The 26,016-nt window shown below is 43.2% G+C and overlaps 1 long non-coding RNA gene across 1 annotated transcript in view; it reads left to right on the top strand.

Moving 5' to 3' along the window:
• The window catches only part of LOC126336287 (uncharacterized), a 176,246-nt gene that overhangs the window by 126,414 nt on the left and 23,816 nt on the right, over positions 1–26,016 (top strand). Inside the window, exon 2 of the long non-coding RNA XR_007564941.1 lies at positions 9,904–10,088. This is a non-coding gene — a long non-coding RNA (uncharacterized LOC126336287). The remainder of the gene's footprint in view (positions 1–9,903; positions 10,089–26,016) is intronic.

Raw genomic sequence — 26,016 nt, 5'->3', positions numbered from 1 at the left:
AGTTGTTTTCGAATAGTGTCTGTAGCTAAGTACCCTATCAAATTTCTTACAGGTATCTCATCTGGTCCTCGTATCTTTCGGCTACAAGGTGATTGCAGTTGCTTTTCTACTTTGCTCGAACGTCGAAATGACAGACGTTGAGAACCGATCGCCATGGTTGAAAGGGGGATCATAATACGATTTTCCGCGGTGAAAGAATTTCGGAAGACCTAATTCGGTATTTAGGCCTTACCCATTGTTACCTTCTATTTTGGTGCCTGTATAATCAGTGATGAGTTTGTCGATCGATCAGACTGAAAACCCTACGAGGTCTTTTTATTGCCGGCCTGTGTGGCCGAGCGGTTCTAGGCGATACAGTCTGGAACCGTGCGACCGCTACGGTCGCAGTTTGAATCCTGCCTCGGGCATGGATGTGTGTGATAACTTCTGAGGTCATCAGTCCCCTAGAACAACTTAAACCTAACTAACCTGAGGTCAAGTAACATAGTGCTCAGAGCCATTTGAACCATTTTTTTGAATCTGAACACTTAGGCCTAAACGAACATACCTTCACCACAAACACGGCTATAAAACGACGGCTGGTCTTTGCCATCACTTGAGACCTTGCTCAGAACATACTTGTCTAAGGCGTATTGAACAATGGATAAGGCTGTAGACTATGTGGGTAATCAAAAACAAACATTTAGTAACGATGACGAAGATGTGGAGCACAAGTGGAAAACATTTCAAACCAGTCACTCCTGCTAAGCAAAAGTATTTTGATACCCATAACCATAGATAAGAAAAGTAGGAAAATTACGTTGTCATGACAGCCTTACCATCGCTGATAGCTTCCTCTACGTTAACTGAGTCGATAAGTTTAGATCTGTTTGAGTAGATAACTACAGAACCAACTAGAGAAGGATACGTCTCCGACCACCTACCTACAAAGTAATTTTCGCATAAGACAATCAGAATAATGTCACACAAATCTTTCTCTGGCACCATATGGTTATACGGGCAGGTTCTGGTTTCCGGACATACCTACTGTATCATGCATAACGGAGTGTACATCGTATAAATATTATCGATTTATTTTCCCATTCCATTCGATCACTGGACGAGGCATAAACAGCTTCCTACATTTTTCTATTCGTGCCCTAATCTACCTGATAATATATTGGTGACAACTACGCCGGACCGACGATGGTAGCAGCTGAGGTCGCATGCACTGCTTAGAATGCAGATTCTATAAATTGAAATTTTAAAAGTTTTTATTGAGTGAATTTCAGCAACCGTGAGCTAACTTAATCACGGAATGTACGTATAGCCACCTCGGCTGCATAAAATTGTTGTCAAATTGACCATGGTTTCGACAGCCCTAAGGACGTCTTCATCAGAATAAAAATTACATAGGGTTACCTAGAAAATATGACATGGCTCAAAATATACTTAACAGCATTACTTCCATAAAATGTACAAACAGTATACTTAGATGTTTTTCACCTATGGTGTGATTACATGTGAGAAAAATGCTCTTGTCAAATTGAAATTATCGCATGAATAAAAATTAAACTGTAAAAATATCTTTATTTCGATGGAACATTTTGTTCGAATTGACACAGTGGCAGCCACGAGATCGCTTAGGGTCAAACAACTGCATCAAACCGCCGCTGTCGTCAGACTAGACGGCTAACAGGCCAAGGCAGCCACGAGTTGCACACGAAAAGAGATTGTTATAGCTGCCTGTATAGTACCACACTTACAGCTTCCTCAACAACAAAAATGTTGCCTGATGAGCATCCTTTTAATCGAAACTGTGCAATATCGCTTGAGTTATATCTCGAAAGGTTGTGACAGATAGACTTTATGCAGGCGGTTTTTGAATGTCTTAGTAGTAATCTCTGCAATAATTACAATGAAGTGATACGAGAAAGGAGGTTGGATTATTACTGTGAAAGTAAAACAATCTACACAGAAATCACCATTATCTCTATGGGGGGTAAGTGATTGATTTCTTGGAGTACTGAACTTTATGGATGTATACTGGCCGGTAACTACGTCGTATTTTATTCAGTTTGGTCGATGATCTAAAATTAATCATTTTTGTCATCACGTTGCTCAGATAAAAGGGGTGTTAATATATGTTTCTTCCTCTCTTCCATGGTCGATAGAATAAGTATTAGTGTCTTGTACTACTTGTGTGTCTATCTGACGATAAAACCAACGGAGACATTGAACGCCTACTCCTTTATTGTTCATTTACTTCATTTACGAACCTGCAAATACAAGAGTTATTTTTGTCTGCCTTCTTGGAAATTGAGGTGGCTAGTAATAATTCAGAGAATTAAAACATTTTGTATAAGTAATACTTCATTGATTACAACAGCCTTATCTTTGTTTGCCAGGCTTATCTGTAGCCATAAAACTGCTCACGTTGACCTGCGTTCCGAACACACTAAATTACTGAGTGGCAAATTAAAATGTTTTCCAGTGACTGTAATGAAACCTCAGTATGGCAGGTCTGAACATCAGGTTCTCTGACACTTGTTGACACATTTCTGATAGTGTTGGCGCTTAGCGTGGCCACATGTTACACGGACCCTGCGACGAACTTTTGACGTCACGCTAGTCGGCTGGCCCGCGAAAGCTCGGCTCCGTGCAGCGCACACGATAAATATCTAATTGGAAGGATAGCCACTAAGGGTCTGAATTTTGTCGTGTGCTAAACAGAGCTTACATGCATTTAAACAAGCAGCCAAGAATTACTATTACTAAGACCTGCAGTGTCACTTGCTATTTCAGACGAGCTTAGTTACTCTGTCCCCGCCGGAGACAGTTACTGTGTTGTGCGCGCCACGGGCTGTTTTTCTCGTGGACCTCTCGCTTAGGCACACTTCACAGGAGCCGGAAGTCTTTCACTCCCCGAAGGTTGACAGGACTGTGTCACTGCGAGTAGGCAGCACGACGACGTTACTCCTAAAAGAAATTCTTACATGTGGACGGGATCCGACCACCCGGCGTCTCACGACACTATTTCAGGCTAGAGGCGCCGTGGTGGCTCATCAGATCTACGGGAAACCCGACTTCTTCCTGGCATCTCATGGGCGCCTCGTGATACTTACATCGAAATCACGATGGCTACGATTTCCACTTTGTGGGAATACTTTGCTACAACAGTAGTACCATCATCCGTGCTCTACAAATACTGTGTTCGTATGTCAATTCCCTTACATCAGTCAGTTGCCACCGTAGGCAGGCAACCTTCGCTGGCTCCGCGAGCTGCCCTCCTGGCCGGCAGGAAGCCGCCATCACCACCTCCCCCCCCTCCTAAACTCCCTGCACCACCACCATAACTCACGGGAGAGCCCGGTATTTTCCGGCCAGTCTCACCAGAAGGCGGTTTCCTTTTCCCTGGAGATTTATCCACTGCGGCGGAAAGTCTGCGGACAGGTGGGCAAGGAAGTTAACTTCAAAATACGAGCGGCGAAAAATTCATCTTTCCTCTTTGTCACGCAAGTAGCTATTGCAGAGCAGCCTAAGAAGAATTAGCTGAGACGGTCATAAGCATCTAGTTTATGCATAGGCACGTATGAAAATCGATACGGCTCTGTTCGTTATAGTGTTACAGTTTCGATTGGGATGAGGAGAAGATTACTAATGCCATGAGAATCGTTCAGAGAGATGGCGAACAAAGTTTAGGTTTATCTAGCACGTACACTGCTATCGGGTTCAGAGAACTTGCCGAATATCCTCATTTTCGTGGATTACGATGTCATTATTTCCTAGTAGTGGGCAATACGCAATCTCTTGAGTAATGTAATAGTGCTTAGTCCAAGGATATTCGGACCCTGCATTCCTAAATAAAGGAAGCTTGCACTGTCGATACAGGTTTTCGTTATTTTACTTTGGTTTGGTTCGATGCTAGTTACATTTCCACAGTAAAAAAATGTAATTAAGCTGTTTTGAAAATTTCAAAGGCTTGATTAATAAAAAGAAACAAAATTATCCTGGTTTTTACTTCGTTATCGATGCAACGGGGAAGCGGCACAAAATGGTAACACTGTTATAGTATGTTACAACTTACTATAACCGTAAAAGTATGCAGTTGGAGGGCATCAGATGTAATATAGAAGTACCTGCGTCGCCATTTTGCTATATGTCGTTACTCTTGATTCCAATCTAAGTTTCTGCAGAGAACATGATAAAAAAAAAGACTTGGAACTGAAGTACAGCCTTTCATACTGTGTAAATTTTTGTTCTGAGGGAACCTATGAAGATAATACTAGTCTTGTTGCGCTTTCTGATACCTGTTGGCTGCCGATATGTTTTTAAGCCACTGTTTAGATGAAACGCCTTATCGTAGTCCATAATCATTATTGGATCACTGATGCAACTGTCAGATGTTGCTCATATTGAAATGAAATTTATGTAGAAGAATTTCTGAAATCGGGAGGGAGCGTGGTTTTTGAATACTTTAATGGTCGCTTCAAAAACAAAATCCAGTAAGAGTGTCACGATGCTGAATCAGACTGCCCGACCACAGAAGTGAAGCGGCCAAAGAGGAGGACTGTAATTTCGTGGGCTGAGAAAGTATGAAGGAGGAGGCGGTACTTTCCAGAACTCACGTAATACGAAACTCTTAAACAATCGGTAGCGTTGGTATGCCCCAGGTACTAGTTTGTTCAGTAGCCTCTTCTCTATAGCTCCAGTTGGCGGGATGCCTTTACACTGTGACTGACCTTCTGCGCAGGGTTCCATACTTAGCATTGAACCGTTGTGTTGCCAAAGCGACTTAAGCAATGTACAATCGTTGAATTATTGACAGCAGAAGGTCTTACCAGAAAGGAGATCCATCAGAGAATGAATGCAGTTTATGGTGATTGTGTTAATGTGAGTATTGTGCGTCGTTGGGTCCGAAAGGAAAAGGGAAATGTTTTCCTGCTGCATGACAATGCCAAACCACACACTTCACGTGCCACCACAGCAGAACTTCAAAGACTGAATCTCACCACCGTACAGCATCCTCCATACAGTCCAGATTTTGCACCGTCAGACTTCCATCTGTTCCCAATAATGAAAGACTATCTGCGGGGACATCATTATGTTTCGGATGAAGACGTTGAAAGAACTAAGAAAGTCTGGTTGCGGAAAGAGAGTGTCGACTTCTTCCGTGACGGCTTCAGAAAACTTGTTCCTCGTTGGTAGAAATGTGTCCTGTAGGCTCGTGATTACATGGAAAAGGGTAATTAAAGATTACATTGTACGGATTATTTCTAATATTCAGCCTTTGATTTATTAAAATATTTCCATCCAAATGCAGTTAACGAAATGGAGGCATTATTTTCCATTCAGCCCTCGTATCAGAAATTACAAAAACTACTCAAATTTACAAAGCACTTAACAGTATGAACCCACTTATCAGTGCTGATCCGCTGGTTTCGATGCGAGCACAGTTTGGTGTATTTTGGACCAGTTGCAAGAGTGGTGGGCCAGGCTGACTCAGAAGAGGATACAACGGCCTTATGACAACCTCCGCAGCCAGATACTGGCATTGGGCGGGAATTGACGTCCGAGTTGTCCAAAACGTGTTTTATAGAGGAGAGATCTCTGGACCTCGCTGGTCACCGGAGTACCCCAATATCGCACATAAAATAAAAAAAAAAGTTCAAATGGCTCTGAGCACTATGGGACTCAACTGCTGTGCTCATCAGTCCCCTAGAACTTAGGTTAGTTAGTTAGGTTTAAGTAGTTCTAAGGACATCACACACATCCATGCCCTAGGCAGCATCCGAACCTGCGACCGTAGTCACACTCTCATATATTACCTCTCGTGATGACAAACATTGTCTTGCTGAAAAATGTCAACACATGGCACGAGTCTCCATGAACTGTATATTTCTGAGCTCTCATTTTTGGGGCGTACGTAAGCGACAGTAGCCGATGCTGGACACCAGGGAATCAGGATATTGAATTATTTGACCAGATGGTGAAACACAGCGTTTGAAATGGACCTGGTTATGGTCTGTCAGGTATTTATAAAGTTGCCACACAGGAATACGGGTCGCCACAGTGATCACAGAAAATATTACACCTGTTCACGCTTTTTACTTGAAGTACGAGGCATAGTAACAACAGTAAACACGAGGAGCACTTGCGCTCTGGTAGACGTTCTGCCTGTCGCATATTATTGCATTACTCTAGACATTTACATACCCACCAACGACTGTGTACGTTTAGGAAACTACATTGACGTCCGACCGTGTTTTCTGGGTCCTTCACAAAAATTCTACATTCCCTGATCAAAAAAAAGACGTGGAGTGCTTCGTGCAATACAGGTAATGAATGCAAAGCAGCCATTCGGATTGTTTTAGGGCTCAAAAACTGCTAGAGTCATACGCACCCTTGTCAAAACTGTCTTCGTGTTCTACAAAGAGATGACTTAAAAACGACTACTCCTTAATCCCAATATACGGAAGAGAAGACAGTTAAAAATAGGGACGTGGAAAAAGGGCTGTAAGACACGGCATAGAGAAACGGAGTTCCAGAACTAAAAATTAAATGTCCTTCGCCATATTGTTACGACGGATAAAAAGTAAATCATGGTCGACAGTCCGCGCGTCTTTCCCTAAAACGGCCGATAATTCTGACGGTCTGTCATTCCCTGACGGAATGCTTTCTGTTTTACCTACTTGCGTTCTCGTTTGTGTTTGCCGTCTAAGATTGGGCACAAAGTGGTGGAGGAGCATCACTTAAAAAGTGGCGATGGCTAAAAAGACAGTGCCCAATAAGAGATCTCTTTAAAATGGTCTCCTCACGGGGTGAGGAAGAAGAAGAGGCCGTCCAAGCCTCTCAGAGAGGCTTAATAACCCAGAGCTCCCTTGAAGGGAGGACCAGTAGTGATGCCAAGGTGACACCACCTGCTGACATACGGCAACACACCATCGGAGGGAATGGAAGAACCAGCGGGCTGAGGTACGAGGGCTGCAGTCTCGGCAGCACCATCAACAGCCTCGTTCCCTGTAAGACCGAAGTGACCAGGAACCCACATAAACATCACAGTGGCTCCATAAAGAGTGAGCAAGTGACAGCTTTCCTGGACTCGTTGGACTAAAGGATGGATGGTGTACAGCACACAAGGACTCTAAAGGGCACTGTGTCCACGGATGTATGGGGTGGCCTGGTATAGGGTGAGGAGCTTTGCTGTCGGACTGACCGTTGTGTAGGATGTGCCTTTGACATAGGCGCCGACGTTTATCGGTATCGGCCTCCAAAACACTGCGATAGTACCTTTGTGTACACTGATTGCTGTAAATACTGGGCAAAGTTCCGTGTGAAGGCCGTGGAACTGAAGGCGAAAGAGCGAGAATGGAGTAGTGTCCTTAGGAAGCGAATGAAGGCCAAGGTGAATACGGGCCGCTGCACGAAGGCAAGGTGGTAAAGGGTTCACAACAATCGGGAAGGTTGCAGGTAGCTTGAAGTCAATCTGCCGAAGGAAGGGCCGAAAGAGAACTCATCGCAGCGAGTCATCGAAAAAGGAGGGACAGGATGGGTGGTCACGCATGGGAGATAAACTGCATGCGTATCTGCTGAGGAGAAAGTTATGGCGGTAGGACAGCGCTAGTTCGGCTGCTTCTGCATGCAGACTCTCAACTGGGCTAGTGTAAAAGGATAAAGTTGCCAAATGGATGCCACGATGGTGGATAGTATTAAGACAGCATAAGGAGAACGGACGTGCAGATGCATAAACGAAACATGCATAGTCTAGTTTCGAACAGACAAGGGACTAGTAGAAATGGAGTCGGGTGGTTCGATCGGCTCCCCAGGACGTACCACTGGGGACACACAGGACACTGAGAGTCCACGTTCAGCGGGCTGCCAGGTAAGACATGTGAGAGGACAAAGGAAGCTTCCTATCGTGCATGAGCCCCAGGAATTTCGTAGTTTCGAGGAACGGAAGAGCAACAGGTCCAAGATGTAAAGTCCGTGGCAGAAACAAATTCCGCCGCCAGAAATTCATAGAAAGCCTTGTCTATGCTCTGAGTGAAGTCTCATTGCGCGGCGTCTTCAGCGATGTCGCGATCGTCATGTCCGTGGGGAACTGCGAGAGATAGCAAAATCGTCAACGGGAAGGGAGCTGGAGAGGCAGGCTATTATAGGGTTAATGGCGAGAGCAAAGAGGACGACATTCAAGACCGAGCCTTGAGGCACACGGTTTTCATGGATAAAGGTCTCTGACAAGGCAGAACCCACAAGTAACTTTAACACTCGATTTTTTAAAAATTCCCGAAGGTGACAGGGAATGCGGCCATGGAAGCCCCCACGTGTACAGTGTACAGTGGTTACCAGTCCTCCACCAGGTGTTGTATTTCTTCTACAAATCGAAAATCCCAAAGTGTGGCGAGTTTTTCTAAGAAAACCATTCACGACATGGGAGGACAAATTGACGAGATGATCGACTGCAGAACGGCGCGCTCGATATCCACATTGTGGGACTCGTGATTCATGCCCAGCTGGTATGCTGACTCACGTTCAATGTACTAAACGCTGCACAATCACCTTGCAAACACAGCTGGTGAGAGAAATGGGGCGGTAGCTAGAAGGAAGTTGTTTGTCCTTACTGGGCTTAGATATGGGTATGATAGTAGTTTTACGCTAGCGTCTGAGAAACGTAACCTCTTCCGAGATGCTGCACGTATGAAGTAGAAAGTGCTTGCCCCCAAGAGAAGGGTGCTGCAAGATCTGAATGTCAATGTCGTCTGGCCGTTGGGTGGAGGATCGGGATGAGCAGAGAGCATGATCTACCGCCTTCATAGTAAGGGTGGCATTGTATCACTCACGATTGTGACAGGAGAAAGGTATCACCCGAGCCTCTCACGCGTTTCCGATGGAGGAAGGCAGAGTGATAGTTGGAGCAGCTCGAAATCTCCGCAAAATGGCGACCCAGTGTGTTGGAGATAGCAATAGATTGCACTATGGCATCGTCTACTACTGTCATGCCGGAAATTGGCAGCAAGATCCATTCAACAGAGAGCCGTCGGAGGTTGGTCCACGTGGCAGTAGAGGGAATGGAACTGTTAAAAGTACCAGTGAATGCGTGCACAGTGAAATCCAGCTAGCTTTTTACTATCCCGAAAAACACGAAAGACAACTGTTTGCATTCTCATGGCAAACTGCAATCCTTATAAAGTGTTGAGCAAGATATGTGGGGCGCTGCCTGAAAATGGTGCTTAGAGAATTAGGACCAATGCAGAGCTGCATGAACTCTACATCAATGGTGACTGGCGAACATTTATAAAGGCACGAAGGTTACGGTGGTTAGGGCATATGCAGACAATGGAAGAACAGCGAGTGCCAAAGAAGGTGCTAACTGAAAAAGTGAGAGTGTAGCTGCTCAGTGAGGAGAAAATTTTGGGATGGTTGGATGATGTAGAGAGAGATCTGAGAACGTTTAGGAATACCGAAGTACAGAAGGCTGGCGAAGTCGAGAGAGGATTGGGGGCGACAGGTGATCGGCAAGACCTAGGTCTTTCCCGGGATGTAGCTCTGGGAAAGAAGACACATACGCATTATTCCTTACTTACGGCTGTAGGAATAACATTAAGTAGGTGTTGAAACAGCTCCGGTAAAGGAAAATATAGTAAACAAGGGACATATTAATCAAATTTTCTGTGACACCACTGTCAGTGGGTTAAAAGCAGAAACAAATATCGCCAGAAGTCGGATATAGGCCACAATATTTAAGCGAAGGCAATCAAAAGCTGCATGAAACGACAAAGAAAAAAGTTTAAGCGCAAATTATAAACTGGTCCTTAAAGCCCGAAGCAACAAAAATTATTCCGAGGTGAATGCGGTGAACTGTTAGGATCATTTCAAAGAGGAAGGATTGAGCTATTTACAATTTCTCATTTCGCTGAGTTGCAGATTACCGGCGGCAAACGAGCAACGAGCACGGACGCCTGCTGAGCTGCCTCCAAAGTTCTGCGAACGTCAGCTGGGGCCGCCGCCAGCTCACTTCGATGGCCGCCGGCTGCTGGGAGATAATGTATAGGAGGGGAAAGTTTTAAGTGAGCCCGCAGTGCCTCCACTTCTTATGGAGGAACACGCCGGTGAGTATCGAGCGGAATTTTATAATTAGATTCTAAGGTAGTCCACAGGCTGCTCAAGAGGAGCGCAGTGGGACGTAAACCACAGGACTAAACGTAGAAAGGCAAATAAATGAATCGCTTTATTGCCATAGGACATTAAAATGCTGGTGACAGGCACCAATACATAGAAGGCACCCACTGGTCTTTCGAACGAGGAATCTCAGTGTACCACTGTGTGGCTATCGAAGCTTTGCGGCCTTGTTATAACAGTTAAGTACAGGCCACGTACAAGACCGATTGTAGAACATTTTTTCCACCCAAGCGACTTATTTCACAACGTCACTCCCTCTCCCTTTGATCTCTTGCACTTTCACCGTCACAATTTTTGCTGCTGTTTCAGCACCGAATACAAATCGTGCACTTGGGTGCTCCTATCAGCTTCTTGCCCCAAGCAGCTGCTGCTAATTGCAGTACGCCCTGTACTCCAATACAGGAGCCTCTGGTGCCTTTTTATTTAAAAAAATAAATGAAACCCTCTGGCGCCCCTCTCAGCTATGCGCTCCAAGCGCAGGCTTGTATCGCTCGGGTGTTATCGGGTGTTAAACAGGCCCTGAGTGCAGTAGACGTATACCGAATGTGTGAAGTGCGTGGCGGCATGTTGCGAAAATAAACAGGCAACTGGAAAACCGTTTTGAGTAAAGCATCAGATAGTAATTTTTAGTATCCAAAGCCTACATTGCAGAGCTAAGTGTGTGCAGAACAGGATTTTCATGTCCTTCACCCCTTCTCATCACCATTGCAATCATAAATGCGTACATAATCAATCAAATAACAATAATAAATATTAAATAATAATGGAAAGTTCAGAAATCATAAATAAAATACCCTGTGTGATACAGGCATTTCCTATGATTCAGATTTAGAACAAATTAAACAGTGCGAAGTTCGAGAGGTATTTTAGTTTATCTTTTAATACTGGTAAAGAACTGTGAGAAACAATGGCCGGCCGGTGTGGCCGAGCGGTCCTAGGCACTACAGTCTGGAACCGCGCGACCGCTACTGTCGCAGACTCGAATCCTGCCTTGGGCATGGATGTGTGTCATGTCCTTAGGTTTAAGTAGTTCTAAGTTCTAGGAGACTGATGACCTAACTAACCTAAGATGTGAGTAAGATATACTTTATGGTAAATGTTTAATTTTTTGTAAGATAACAACCCAATTACAGCTTTATATTGGAAAACCTTGGTAAACAACAGTTACTTAACTGCTGCTCAAAACGATATCGTAGCACTTTTGACATAACCCTTTGTTGCGAGTGACGAAATGTTGGCCATGTAGAAGTAGGAAGGTAGACGTGTGATAGAGAGAGGAACAGGGCCGTCTGCGTGTGTATATTGCCTATTTAGAAATGTTTCCAAGTTAATACTACTGTTACTCGAGGTGATGCAGTGTGGTTAAGCAAGTGTCGATTTGCGCGTAAACGAATGTGGAGGCGCCGGGAACTTTTTTCTACGTGTCCACAAATGTGGTAACATCCTGAAGAACAGATGTACCTTAGTTTCAGTTTTTGCACTGACCGCTCAGCAACTTCATAATTAGTATACACAACTAAGAAAATATAGTGCTTTAAATGAAATTTCGCCGTGTTTTTATCTGTATGCAGTATTTTCACCTAGACTTTTCTATTATTGAGAATTATAATAAGAATTGTGAACTATTGTGTAGTCAGTATTTAACCACATGAATTCAAAAATATACGTAGGACAGAGGAATTACAATAATTTTTTTCTATGCCGCTAAGTTGTACTTAATGTAGATTTTTACTGCTCTCCGTCCGTACAGGCTAATAAAAACACAAAGGAAACGACCGACAGCCATATCATCCTCTTCAACAGGCGTCACTGAATACTGATTTGGAAAGGTATGCGGTCAGCACGCCGTTCCTTCCTCCGCCATTGTAGCGTCTCTGCTTGTTTGAGAAGTCAGTTTTCGTGACCAGCTCCTCAATTGACCTCACAAGGGCTGAGTGCACCCCGCTTGCCAACAGCGCTCCGCTGATCGAACGGTCACCCATCCAACTGCTAGCCATGCCCGGCAGCGCTTAACTGCGGAGATCCTACGGGAACCGGTGTTACCACTGAGGCAAGGTGGTCTGCTTGCTTAGATTACATTTTTCTAATTATTTATGATCAAATATGAATACAAATATCAATGCAATGTGATTTTGCTGGTGTGAATGTCGAAGTGAATGTGTTTCGGTATTTTACGTCTCTCTTCTACTTCTCATTCCTACGATACTGCTGCACTCTGAGTAATTAAGAGTATAAGCACTGCAAAGACTTGTGTATAAATTGCACTTTTAGGATGAATGTTTAACGTAGAGAAAAACACATAAAACAAAGGAATCAAATTTTGTAATTTTTGAGCGGATAATGTTAGTGTTTTTGTGTACTGTTGTGTGATAAAGTAGTAATACACTGAGGTGACAGTAATTGGATAGCGATATGCACTCAAACAGGTATCGGGTGTATGGCGTACACAAACAGTAACCACCACCACCACCACCACCACCACCACCACCACCACCACCACCACCACCACCACAACAACAACACTGCCCTCTCTCACATTAACGTCCCGTCGACAACGAGGTCATTAGAGACGGAGCGCAAGCTCGAGTTGGGGAAGGATTGGGAAGGAAATCGGCCTTGCCCTTTCAAAGGAACCATCCCGGCATTTGCCTGGAACGATTTAGGGAAATCACGGAAAACCTAAATCAGGACGGCCGGAGACGGGATTGAACCGTCGTCCTCCCGAATGCGAGTCCAGTGTGCTAACCACTGCGCCACCTCGCTTGGTAGAGGGCAGTGTATTGGCACATCTATCATCTTTACGCATGTGATTTATACGAAAATGTTTGCGACGTGATTATGGCCGCACTATAGGAATTTACACATTGAATGTGGAATATTAGTTGGAGTCACACACATGGGACATTTCATTTCGGAAATCGTTTGGGGATTCAGTATTCTGGGATCCACGGTCTCAAGAGAATGTTGAGAATACCACATTTCAGGCATTATCTCTTACGACTAACAACACAGAGCCCGACGACTTGACTTAATGGGGGTAGGACGTCAAACGGGCCGACTTGGAGCACGAGAGGCACCACAGGACATTTTAATTCCGCTGTCTATTTGTAAAGGTATAAACTCATAGCAGTGTAAGTTCGATTCCTTCCTGGTCATGCTGACAAATTTTTATGAGTGGGAATCGTAAGAACATGATAAAACAATTTTTTTGTAGATATGGAGAAAAGTGTACCTATAGCAACAAATGCAGCCAAGAGAAAGTGGAAAAAATAACGAAACTTCACAAGTAAGAGAGATTCTTCCATGAATTTTGCGCATCATACAAACAATACTTAGAGGTGCATGAAACTCTCTTACTTATGGAGAAAAGTGTACCTATAGCATCAAATGCAGCCAAGAATAAGTGAGAAAATGATGAAATCGCACATGTAACAAAAAATTTACTTTGTTACGTTTTTGAACTTCTACTGCTATGAATGTGAATCCTGAATCCTTCCTCGTCATGCTGCCAAATTTTTATGAATTTATTTTGTAAAAGTGTAGACAGTGGGAATTAAAATGTACTGTGGTGCCTCTTCTACTCCAATTCGGCCCGTCTGACGTCCTACCCCCCTTTACTCAAACGCCACTGCTCTAACAGCCATCAACACTGCGTGAGATAACCGTAGAGTTTTCAGTGCTGAGTCGTTGACTCCAATGTGGAACGTATGACGAACGTATCCGTTAGGTCAGTACTGCGAAATTTGGCGTTAATGGCCTAGGGTAGCAGACGATCAACGGGAGTGCCTTTGTTGACACTATGACATCGCCTGCCGTGCCTCTCCTAGGCTCGCGACAATATTGGTTGAACACTTAGACCTTGTCAGAAGAATCCCGGTTTCAGTTGACAAAAGCTACTCGTTGGGTTAGAGTGTGGCACAGAGCTTACGTAGCCATGGATCCAAGTTGTCAACAAGACAAGCTGGTAGTGACTCCATAATGGTGTTGGTTGTGTTTGCCTGTAATAAACTGGGTGTTCTGGTCCAACTGAACCGCCGGCCGCGGTGGTCTCGCGGTTCTAGGCGCGCAGTCCGGAACCGTGCGACTGCTACGGTCGCAGGTTCGAATCCTGCCTTGGGCATGGATGTGTGTGATGTCTTTAGGTTAGTTAGGTTTAAGTAGTTCTAAGTTCTAGGGGACTGATGACCACAGCAGTTGAGTCCCATAGTGCTCAGAGCCATTTGAACCATTTTCCAACTGAACCGGTCATTGCCTGGAACTGGCTATGTTCGGCTACCTGCTACGGAATTTAATGGGTGACAGTGCGCCATGCCATTGGGTTACAACTGTACGCTATTGGTTTGAAGAACATTGTAGACAATTCAAACGGTTATTTTGGCCACCCAGATTGCCCGACATGAATGTCATCGAACTTTGTGCACGAACTGACCTCGATTCTGTCCCATCAAAGTCCTGCACCGGCAACACTTTTCGCATTTATGAACGGCTATAGAAGCAACATGGCTGACTGTTTTTGCAGGGGACTTCAGCAACTCGACATGGCATTGACTCAGCAAGTTGTTGGAACTACGTCCGTCACGATATTAGGAGGTATCTCATGACTTCTGTCAAAACAGTTTAAAAATAAGAACCGTAGCTAGTTCAGATAATAGCCAGAATACACTGAACTTTTTGGATAAGAAATATAATCAAACATGCGTCGCTGCACTGCAATAATTGTAGGAATTATATATTATGCCTTAAAATTACGCTTAACTATGGCTAACAAAGGAAAGACTTCAAAAGAAATTTCGAACTTAACAGGCAGTCTGCAAATTTAAACAAACTGCCTTAATTCCTGTAGTACCTTTGTAGCGGAAGAGCTCTCTAATAATGTACAATCTCATTATATCTGCAGTAAATTCATGCATTTCAGACGAATGATTATTTTCAGTTTAACTATTAACGGTGTCGAACTATTTATAGTAATTAACAAAGATGACCATAGCTTTTGGTGTTATTCTTGCCTATCTGGTATAAGTGGCACCTGCGCAAAATTAAACATTAGCGACTTCACACAATGTATTCATTAAAAAGTTGTGGGAGAGAGGTGACATTACAGTCAAACGTTAACAGCGCTTATCTTCCGTTTCCAACACGTCTCTTGTAGTAAAAGAAATTCGTGTTTTATCATCACTAGGCCACTGCGTGTCGGCTTAAAGATGTTCTCGCAGCGTCACGATTCACAGATAGTTTTCAGTAAACGACGTTAGACACTGTCCCTCCTTTTCTTATGAGGCTTCAGTGCCGCCTCAAGATGTAGACTTGTTCTCGTGGACAGCAACAGACAAGGCGCCACCTAATTTCATAGCCCAGTCAACCAAGATCAAGAAATTTCGACAGGGGAAAAAATTCGTATGGTCGAAAATTTTTCGACAGTGGTTGGGGCGATAGTCGTGAAAAACAGTTGCCTTTACACATCCTCCTACTCCAACGGTCAAACCCGCCGGTTAGGATACTTAGAATGTTAAAGGTTTTCCTTGGATATCTCTAACACCGCGGCTTCTAGCGAAAACGTTTCCTGGTACAAAATTAAACTGCATTAAATATCCTACAAAAAAAATCCTAATCATTGTTTCTACAGGACATATAGTGTCCTTGCTGCAGGGGATGAAAAAGTGCAGGTTATTAAAAACAGTACTTTAATGGTATCAAATTGATGTTTATTTTTAAATGAAGTGGGTTAAGAAAAGTTACTGGAGTTTTACTACACTTTTTAGATGTTTTACACACTTAATACAGGCATAAATTGTGTGCTGAAAGTGTAATAGTGTAGAAAGACGTGGGTAAAGGTTAGAAGTGTGACGGAGGTTAGCTCACCAAATTATCGTAATGCAGTTCACTCTTTGATAGGTCTTCAAAATGAAGAGCGAACGGCCAGTTTCCCACTCTGTGTACGGTAGTGCGTCACAAAAAACAATTACAGGGTGTTTCACAAAGTTATTCCGATCCTTCCGTAACTCGTCTTTTGAATGACTGGTCACGAAGTGTGCGGACATGCCTGGGATTATTTTCCACAGAGTGCATTAACAGTACATAAAATAAACAGAGATATGAATTACTAAAAATCCAACGCAAGGGAAGTGCATGGATAGAATCCATATAAATTTTTCCACACCCTACTACAATTCTGAAGGGGAAACTGCCTCTTACTCATCATGGGATACGCGACTTCGTCCACCACTTGCGCTGCTAACTTTTCAATTACAGACTATACCTTTCTAGAACTTCACTGAGCTCGTGTTTACATAGCGGGTTTACCAGTTTATTGAGTACTTATTTAGAGATGTTAAATGAGTTTTCATGTAAAATACGTTGTTATAAACAATAGCGGAGAATTCTTAATTCGTGTGATGAAGTCAGTGACCTATTGAGATTGAGAATGAATCAGTAAATGTGTTGTCTCGTTTCGGTGTGTAGTTGGAGCATACTGTAGGTGTGTTGTAGTTACTAGTGGTGAATTAATGAGAGACCAGAAAAGTAGTATATCTGTTTCACTATTAAATCGTAATGATAGACTGCTTAAATCTGTTCCTTTCAGCTGGCACTAAAAATGTGGGCAGCCCTAAGGGTAGCCACTTACTGTACACCCACAGTACATCTGCCAAGGCGGGTGTCAATATGTCTGATGCAGAATTTTATATGATCAGCCCTATTCGGACTCCAATTTTCTGCAATATACTGTAAGACAAGGGAAAGAATCGGATAATTCCTTTCTGGTGCGTCGTTTGAGACGGAAATTGGTAGAGGTTATATGCCATTATTGACAAACAAATGATTATAGTTTCACAAAACTGGATGACTGTGAAGCTCTCTCTTGAATCAAACTGAGCAACTTATTAAAGCATTGATCGACCTCTTCTCTTATGCAAGCACTTATTCAGCTTGATATTGATTATGTGAGTTGCTGGATGTCATCCTGAGGGATATAGTGCCAAATTCTGTCCAGTCGGCGCGTTAGATCGTAAAAGTCTCTAGCTGTTTGGAGGGTCCTGCCCATAAAACACGGTACATAATGTGAACCGTTTTGAGTATTGTCACTCCAAACAACGTTTTTCCACTGTCCAAGGCGTCTGCAGAAAACGTCGTCGCTGTTCTTCTGGAGTTATCTGGAAGCTGAGTTCGTCACGGAAGACAATTATAGTCCAGCCAATGAGATTTTAGACCGAATGTGCCTGACACGATTGTAAACGGGCTGGATGTGAAGGTCAATGGCATTCGGCAAAAGGGGCGCTCTGAGGTCAGCGCCCTTTCTGTGAGCCGTCTATTAATGGTTCTTGTTGCTGAAGCACCAGTTGCGCGTCGGATCTATTATGTGGATGAGATCGGGGCGCTGAGTGCCTCTCTGGCGATTGCTCGGCCCTCACGTTCTGTTGTCTCTCTAGGTCGACCGCTTCCTTCTTAACGCTGCGTTCGGTCATGGTTCGCCAATTCCTGCCAACATCGTTGTATAGTGGCATTGACCCAATTCAGATATCCAGCGGTTCGTCGATTGCTCGGACCGGCTTCTTTGTGTCGAACTGCACGTCCATTATCAATTGCCGATATCTGTGTGTTTTCTTCACGCACCTGTCTGCGAGGTATAGTTACGGTCCTACTAAGTAGATGGAAATTCCTCCACTCTTGGCAAGAAAACCAGTGATCATGCTGTTTTGGCAGTTAGATAAATCGGTTCGTTTCAACCTCACGACAACTACTGAAATTTTTTTCCGTGTCCTCCGAGACACTTTACATACCCCGCAACGCCAATCTCGTCGCTTGCCCTCTGTGTGTCGTCATGGCACGTTGACGTCGAACATATGCGATGGCAACATTCATGTGACTATTTTCATTTTACGCTGAAGTTAGCTGCATATAAAGAAAGCAATCAAACGTTAATGACATAGTACCATCTCATTTCATGGTAAGATGACGAGAGACAGAGTGAAAAATGAAGATGTTAGGAAGGACATTGGACTGGAGAAGTTGACTGAGAAAATTGAACAGAATAGATGAAAATGGTTTGGGCATGTGAAGGGGATGGGAGAGGTACGAATACCAAGAAGAATGATGGAGGTCAAGACTGAGGACAAGAGGAAAAGAGGAAAACCGGAAACAAACTCATCTTCATTCTATGAATACATCTTAAGGAGGAGACCTGCTGTGGAACCAAATTGTGGAAGAAGAATGGTGGAAAGACCGACTAAAGAGGCGAAGAACCATTGATAACCCGACCAGATGTTGGATGGAGGGTAAGCGAAGATGATGGTGATGAATGACGTACCACTGTTGCTAACTAACTGGATGTATCGGCACAAAACTCACATTAGCGCGCCAGGGTACTCGAGAGCACTAATGCGCTGACCTCAAGTAGGTGCGCCGGCCCCAGATCGAAACCACTTGGCGGATTAATGATGAGGGCCGGTATGCTGGCCAGCCTGCATGTAGTTCTTAGGCGGTTTTCCACATCCCTTAGGTGGATACCAGGCTGGTCCCCACGTTCCGCCTCTGTTACCTGACTAACAGACATAGTGCAAACGTTTTCAAATTTCTTGGCTTACACTAAACGCAGACAGATGGGGTACACTGATTCCGCCCGGGGGTGGGGGGTGGGGGTGGGGGGGGGGAGTGAGAATTGGGGTGGCGCCAGGAAGGGCATCCGGCCACCCTCTGCAGCTACCACTGCCAAATCCGTTGTAACATGGCCAACCTCCATTGAAGTGGGACAAAGGCAGACAGGAGAGACGAATATATATATAAAATCTCCCACAGCAGGCAAGGTAACTCAGCATCTCCGTGCAGCTGGCTATCCTTTGAAATCTTTGTAATAAAAAACGGAGTAAAATTTTCACCCAAAGATGTCATGTGACCCATAACAGCAGGAGAAAAGCGGTGAAGAAGCACACAGAGATAAAAAAAAAAAAAAAAAAACAGAATCCGGTTCCTTCTGAGACGGTCATTCAACCACTTTTTTTCTCTCTTGTAGCTTCTCAGAATTCTTTTTTCTGAGGTGGGGAGGCGTGGAACAAGGGCATAACAAGCCTCGTGAAGCCAAAAGAGCCTCTCTTATAAAGAAGCAGCGCCATTGCCAGGACTGATTTACTGACGGTAGCGGCTGGAGTGTTTGACGACATGGTGGTCACGTGTCCCCCGATAATAGATCGTCCCCCTTGCAATACCTTGTACGCAGCAACCGGTAAATCGGAACACGCTTCAGTTCTAATCCGTGAGTGGTGTTTTCATTATCTTAGAACTGTTGAGGTAAATAACACATCACATGTAGGATAGGTGACACAGTGATTAAAACAGAAATTTTGTACATTTCTAACATTTGAAACTTTGTTTGTCACGATTTTTATACTGGTAATAATCTGTGTGAGGGGAGTCACTAAACTGCTTCATATGAAAATTCGTCCTCCATCTGGCATTCAGTGTTGATAAGTGTCCTGGACGTTTCCACTCACAAAATATTTACAGCCGTGTGCATTAGTGCCGTTGCTCCATATTCCTAACGTCATCTACCACCAGTTTTGCTCTTTTGCTACTTTTTTCTCTCTATCCAGTCATCGTCTTCAACGACCTAGAATACAACAGGTCGCATAAATTGGTTCTGTGAAGCTCGTTGTTTATATTCGTGCAAGTGGTTCTCCTTTCTCCAAAGCAGATAGCAGAACTTTAAAGAGCTTTGATGGAAACCCAGTTCTAAGCAAAGAAGGGAAAGCAGAAAGACGGAAGGAGTATATAGAGGGTCTATACAAGGGCGGTGTACTTGAGGACAGTGGTACATAAATGGAAGAGAATGTAGATGAAGATGAAATGGGAGATACGATACTGTGTGAAGAGCTCGACAGAGCACTGAAAGACCTGAGTCGGAACAAGGACCCCGGAGTAGACAACATTCCATTAGAACTACAGACAACCTTGGGAGAGCCGATCCTGACAAAACTCTACCATCTGGTGAGCAAGATGTGTGTCAACATCTGCTTGCTTTGGGATTGGAATTATTATATTATTCTTGAAGTCTGAGGGTATTTCGCCTGTCTCAGTTATTAAACTGATAGTTCAGTAATTTTCACAAGTCACGGCTGCAAAATACTAACGCGAATTCTTTACAGACGAATGGAAAAACTGGTAGAAGCCAACCTCGGGGAAGATCAATTTCTATTCCGTAGAAATGTTGGAACACGTGAGGGTATACTGACCTTACGACTTATCTTAGAAGAAAGATTAAGGAAAGACAAACCTACGTTTCTAGCATTTGTAGACTTAGAGAAAGCTTTTGACAACGTTGATTGGAATACTCTCGTTCAAATTCTGAAGGTGGCAGGGGTAAAATTCAGGGAACGAAAGACTATTTACAATTTATACAGAAAGCAGATGGCAGTCATAAGAGTCGAGTGGTATGAAAGGGAAGCAGTAGTTGGGAAGGGAGTGAGACAGGGTTGTAGCCTCTCCCCGATGTTGTTCAATCTGTATATTGAGCAAGCAGTAAAGGAAACAAAAGAAAATTTCGGAGTAGGTATTAAAATACATGGAGAAGGAATAAAAACTTTGAGGTTCACCGATGAAATTGTAATTCTGTCAGAGACAGCGAAGGACTTGGAAGAGCAGATGAACGGAATGGAGAGTGTCTTGAAAGGAGGGTGTAAGATGAACATCAACAAAAGCAAAACGAGGATAATGGAATGTAGTCAAATTGAGTTGGTGATGCTTTCCTTCCCATTGCCTGTCTACATTTTATATCCTCACTACTTCCACCATCATCAGTTATTTTGATCCCCAAATAGCAAAACTCCTTTACTACTTTTAGCGTCTCATTTTCTAATCTAATTCCTCAGCGTTTCTGAAGAAGAAAAATTTGTTAACATCGAGTATAGATTTAAATGTCAGGAAGTCGTTTCTGAAAGTATTTGTATGGAGTGTAGCCATGTATGGAAGTGAAACATGGACAATAAATAGTTTGGACAAGAAGAGAATAGAAGCTTTCGAAATGTGGTGCTACAGAAGAATGCTGAAGATTACATAGGTAGATCACATAACTAATGAGATGTTCAATAGAATTAGGGAGAAGAGGAGCTTGTCGCACAACGTGACTAGAAGAAGGGATCGGTTGGTAGGACGTGTTCTGAGACATCGAGGGATCACCAGTTTAGTATTGGAGGGCAGCTTGGAGAGTAAAAATCGTAGAGGGGGACAAAGAGATGAATACACTAAGCAGGTTCAGAAGGATGTAGGCTGCTGTAGGTATTGGGAGATAAAGCAGCTTGCACAGTGTACAGTAGCATGGAGAGCTGCATCAAACCAGTCTCAGGACTGAAGACCACAACAACAACAACAACAATATTTGATTTTCGGTACGTTGGTCAGCCATTATTTTTATATTGTTGAATTTCTATTTTTAGCCTGCTTTCGAACCTGGAAGCTGAAAACACAAATGGAAGAACTTCGTAGTTTAATTTATTTCCATCACAGACAAAATGTGTAGCATGTCAACAGCTAGACATTAGTTGTTCACACACGTTGCCACCTAGCGAGATGTTGCCTTGGCTAGCAAACTGGACTCGTATTCCGAAGGACGACGGTTCAAACCTTCGTCCGGTCATCTCGATTTAATTTTCCCGTGATTTCCCTAAATTTCTCTAGGCAAATCCCTTTAAAGACACAGATGATTTCCATCCTATTCTTGACACAATTCGCACAATTCTAGCTTCTGACCCGTTTGGGTTTAAAGTATTGTTGACATCGAGGTAATTACAATCGTCTTTCCTTCCTTCCAAACGTTCCATTAACACGTATTTCATCCCCGTTCTCCCTTTTTAAGGACGAGGAAACTTGTAAGAGTGGTGAAAATAATCTATGCGAAATGCAGTCTGTCTGACAAGACAATTATAGCTTTGTTACTATCTGTAAAACTTCGTGAATCTTGATTGTATCTGCAGCACTGACACAGGTTGGGCCAGCGCGTTAGTCCTTAAGGGCAACTGGGGTAATGTCTTTCATTCCCAGAGTGGCAATAAATACTCATGTCACTGTTTTGCCCATGATAGTTCGAGAACACCTTGACTGATGAGGATACTTTTCGGAAACATCACTGAAGAGAAAAACAATTAGCTTCGCAACAGCAAAATCAAAATAAAATCAAAGACAAAACGCACTTTAGCACAATTACCACCCCTCCCCCCCCCCCCCTCCTACAAACAGGAAAAATAAGTCAGCATTGGTAAGGTGTCTTATCAAATTCCGATCCTGCTCAGTATTAGAAAATCCATATTAGTGTATTCGTACATAGCAAAAAGACACACACAAAATTCATTACCTAAACATGGATTAAGCACACAATAAACCGGGTGTTCATAAAGTTAGCCGTTCTGTTTGCCGCAAATTTCGTGCTGCCGAAACTGGTAGGGCTTTAACCTGAGTGCTTTCCTGTGTTCTCTCTATATGTTTAAACAACTCAATTAAAGCAGCTTTTGCTCCTCACTTAGCTTAATACGAAGACACAGGAAACAGCTTTGAAAAACACTAAATTCTCCCGAGAAGCGAGTTCCGATGATTTGTAGAAATATTCAGCCACATTTATGACAGAAGTCTCTGCACCTTCATTGACGAATTAAAGAAGCCACAGGTACATGAAATGTTACACCAATCGAAAGAATAGGTACACTGGGCTAGCTACCTTGCCTAACCAAAGAGAAAAACGAAACGTTACTACAAAAGAACCCTTGATTGCACATTTCTACACTTCTTTACAGTTACGTGTACGGCTTCCAACACTATCTAGGGTAAGCCTTAGAATATTTCAACACCTGCGTCAAATGTTATCGTAAATATTCTATCATTTTACCACCTTGTTCATTGGTAGAGTCGATCAAACCACAAGATGACTGACGTCAGACGTAAACTCATGTGCCTTCCATCTTGTATTTAGTCTAGCTCATGCTCAGCATGTCACATTTATGATTCTGTAATGCATAAAGCAAAACGTTTCCTGAAGTGAATAAATTGCAAAGACCTTTTACTCATACAAGAAACTTGTACATTACGTAAATCATGAATGTACTGTTATGGGACAAAAGTGTCAAATAATTACCAGAAATTATTGCTGCTGTCTGTCTTGGGTGGTTGTAGCTTCATCTTCAATGATATTCATATTCACGAGTCCGCTCTCTAACTTCGTTGCTGGTCTGCCAATGGGTACATCCACTTGTAAAGCCTACCTCTTGCGTTGGCTGATGAGACGCATTTTTATCCTTTTGGTGATAATTTTAGTACATATGTGTACACTACAAAGAAGAGCCTGACACGTCTGCAGTATTATGATTTGTCTGTCCACTTCCTTGTGAAGGAAAATTGCTAGAGGTTTCCTTGTTTGGAAAACAATCTTCATTTTTTTAACCTTCTGTAAATAATTCAGCATGTTCATTTCACACAATTTGTGTACGACATTCGAAATGAGCATTCTTTGGAAATTCAGAGCATCACAGGAGGAGCTCATCGAATTGGTCTTAATGTCGGTAACACCTCAGACACCAGTTGAAACCACATTAAAGTACGAAATTCGAATACCAGTCTGAGATGAATGTTAAACACAGTAGTATGCTGAGCAATAACCATGAAATCTGTGATTTAGTAGATAGCCTGCCGTCGGCAGATAGATTTGTAAGAGAAGAGGTTCGAAGTTGGGACATATCTTGAGCACAGTTAGCTCCAGGAGAATTTCTCTCGAGTCAGTTTTAGCAAGAGTGGCGATTTTTTTAGGCCAAGAGAGCGATGATCGGATCTGATACAGTTATTAGCCTGCAGTAAGATGCACCTGTGGTCTAGGTATCACGGTAGTCCAGCGTCTTCGGTCAGAGGGATAGCTACCATGTGGAATAAAAGAACTGAGTGAATGGATCAACGATGAACAAGCGTCATGGGAAGTCCGTCCCCAACAAATACAACGACCAATAACGAACAAAGTGCCATTACAAAAAACAAAACAAAAAAGAAAAGAGGGTGGATGTGCAGACAGAGGTTCAGGGCACTCTCTTGTCATAGGTGTGGGAAACTGCTCCTAAAGGCGGTAGATTTAGCAGTGACCAACGGCATGAGGATGCAGAAGGCAGTGGAAACCTCTACATTAAAGACACGTAATCAGTATCCACAGCATATGTGGCCTGTAATTGGAAAGTGATGGTATTCTCTCCATTGGAAAAAGATTCTGGAATACCCGCCCATTCGGGTCTCCGAGAGGGAACTGCAGAGAGGGAGGTGACCATAAGAGAATGTTCGAATAATCATCGAAAGGATAACGTTCTACGAATGGGAGCGTGGAATGTCAGAAACTTGAACGTGGTAGGGCAAACTAGAAAATCTGAAAAGGGAAATGCAAAGGCTCGCTCTAGATATAGTAGGGGTCAGTGAAATAAAATGGAAAGAAGAAAAGTATTTCTGGTCAGATGAGTATCGGATAATATCAAAAGCAGCAGAAAATGGTATAACGGGACTAGGATTCGTTATGAATATGAAGGGAGGGCTGAGAGAGTGTTACTGTGACCAGTTCAGTGATAGGATTATTCTTATCAGAATCGACAGCAAACCAACATAGAAAAAGATAGTTCAGGTATATATGCCGACGTCGCAATCTGAAGATGAAGAGTATATGATGATACTCAAAGGGTATCACAGTACGAAAATCTAATAGTCATGGGAAACTGGTATGCAGTTGTAAGGGAAGGAATAGAAGAAAAGGTTACAGGAATATATGAGCTTGTTACAGAAATCAATTAGTCTTTCTCCTCTCTCAATCCTTGTCCCAAGTTTCATCCAGTAATTGCGAATACTCTGTTCAAGAATCACAAGAGGAAGTGGTGTAGTCGGATACAGGACGATTTCAGTTAGATTACATTACGATAAGACAGAGATTCCCAACTCAGATACTGGATTGTAAGGCGTGCCCAGGAGCAGATGTAGACTCAGATCACAATATAGCAATGATGAAGAGTAGGCTGAAGTTTAAGCCATTAGTCAGGAAGAATCTATACGCAAAGAAGTAGGATACAGAAGAACTAAGGAATGAATAGATACGCTTGATGTTCTCTAAGGCTATGGATACAGCAATAAGGAATACCTCAGTAGGCAGTACAGTTGAAGAGGAACGTACATCTCTAAAAACGGCCATCAAAGAAGTTGGAAAGAAAAACAGAGGTGCAAAGAAGGTAACTGCGAAGGAACCATGGCTAACAGAAGAAATATTTCAGTTGAACGATGGAAGGAGGAAGTACAAAAATGTTCCAGGAGACTCAAGGATACAGAAATACAAGTTGCTGAGGAATGAAACAAATAGGAAGCGCAAGGAAGCTAAGAGGAAATGGCTGCAGGGAAAATGTGAAGACATAGAAAAAGAAATGATTGTCGGAAGGACAGACTCAGCATACAGGAAAGTAAAAATACCCTTCGGTTACATTAAAAGCAGGGATGATAACATTAAGAGTGCAACGGGAACTCCACTGTTAAGTGCAAAGGAGAAAGCGGATAGATGGAAAGGATACACTGAAAGCCTCTATGAGGGGGAAGATTTGTCTGATCTGATAGAAGAAGACACAGGAGTCGATTTAGAAGAGATACGGAATCCATTATTAGAATTTAAAGAGCTTTGGAGACCTTAAGATCAAACAAGGCAGAAGGGATAGATAACATTCCATCAGAATTTCTAAAACCATTGGGGGAAGTGGCAACAGAAGGTCTATTCATGTTTGCCCGTCTTCGGACTAGGGTGGATGATGCTTTTCCGAAAGTCAGATGGTATGACACACACATCCTACACACAAAGTTGAGTGCGACAATTACCGCACACTC

This window comes from Schistocerca gregaria, chromosome 2 (genome assembly GCF_023897955.1).
Source record: "Schistocerca gregaria isolate iqSchGreg1 chromosome 2, iqSchGreg1.2, whole genome shotgun sequence".
NCBI classification, from domain to species: Eukaryota; Metazoa; Arthropoda; class Insecta; order Orthoptera; family Acrididae; genus Schistocerca; species Schistocerca gregaria.
This window is presented reverse-complemented; position numbering and strand designations above follow the sequence as displayed.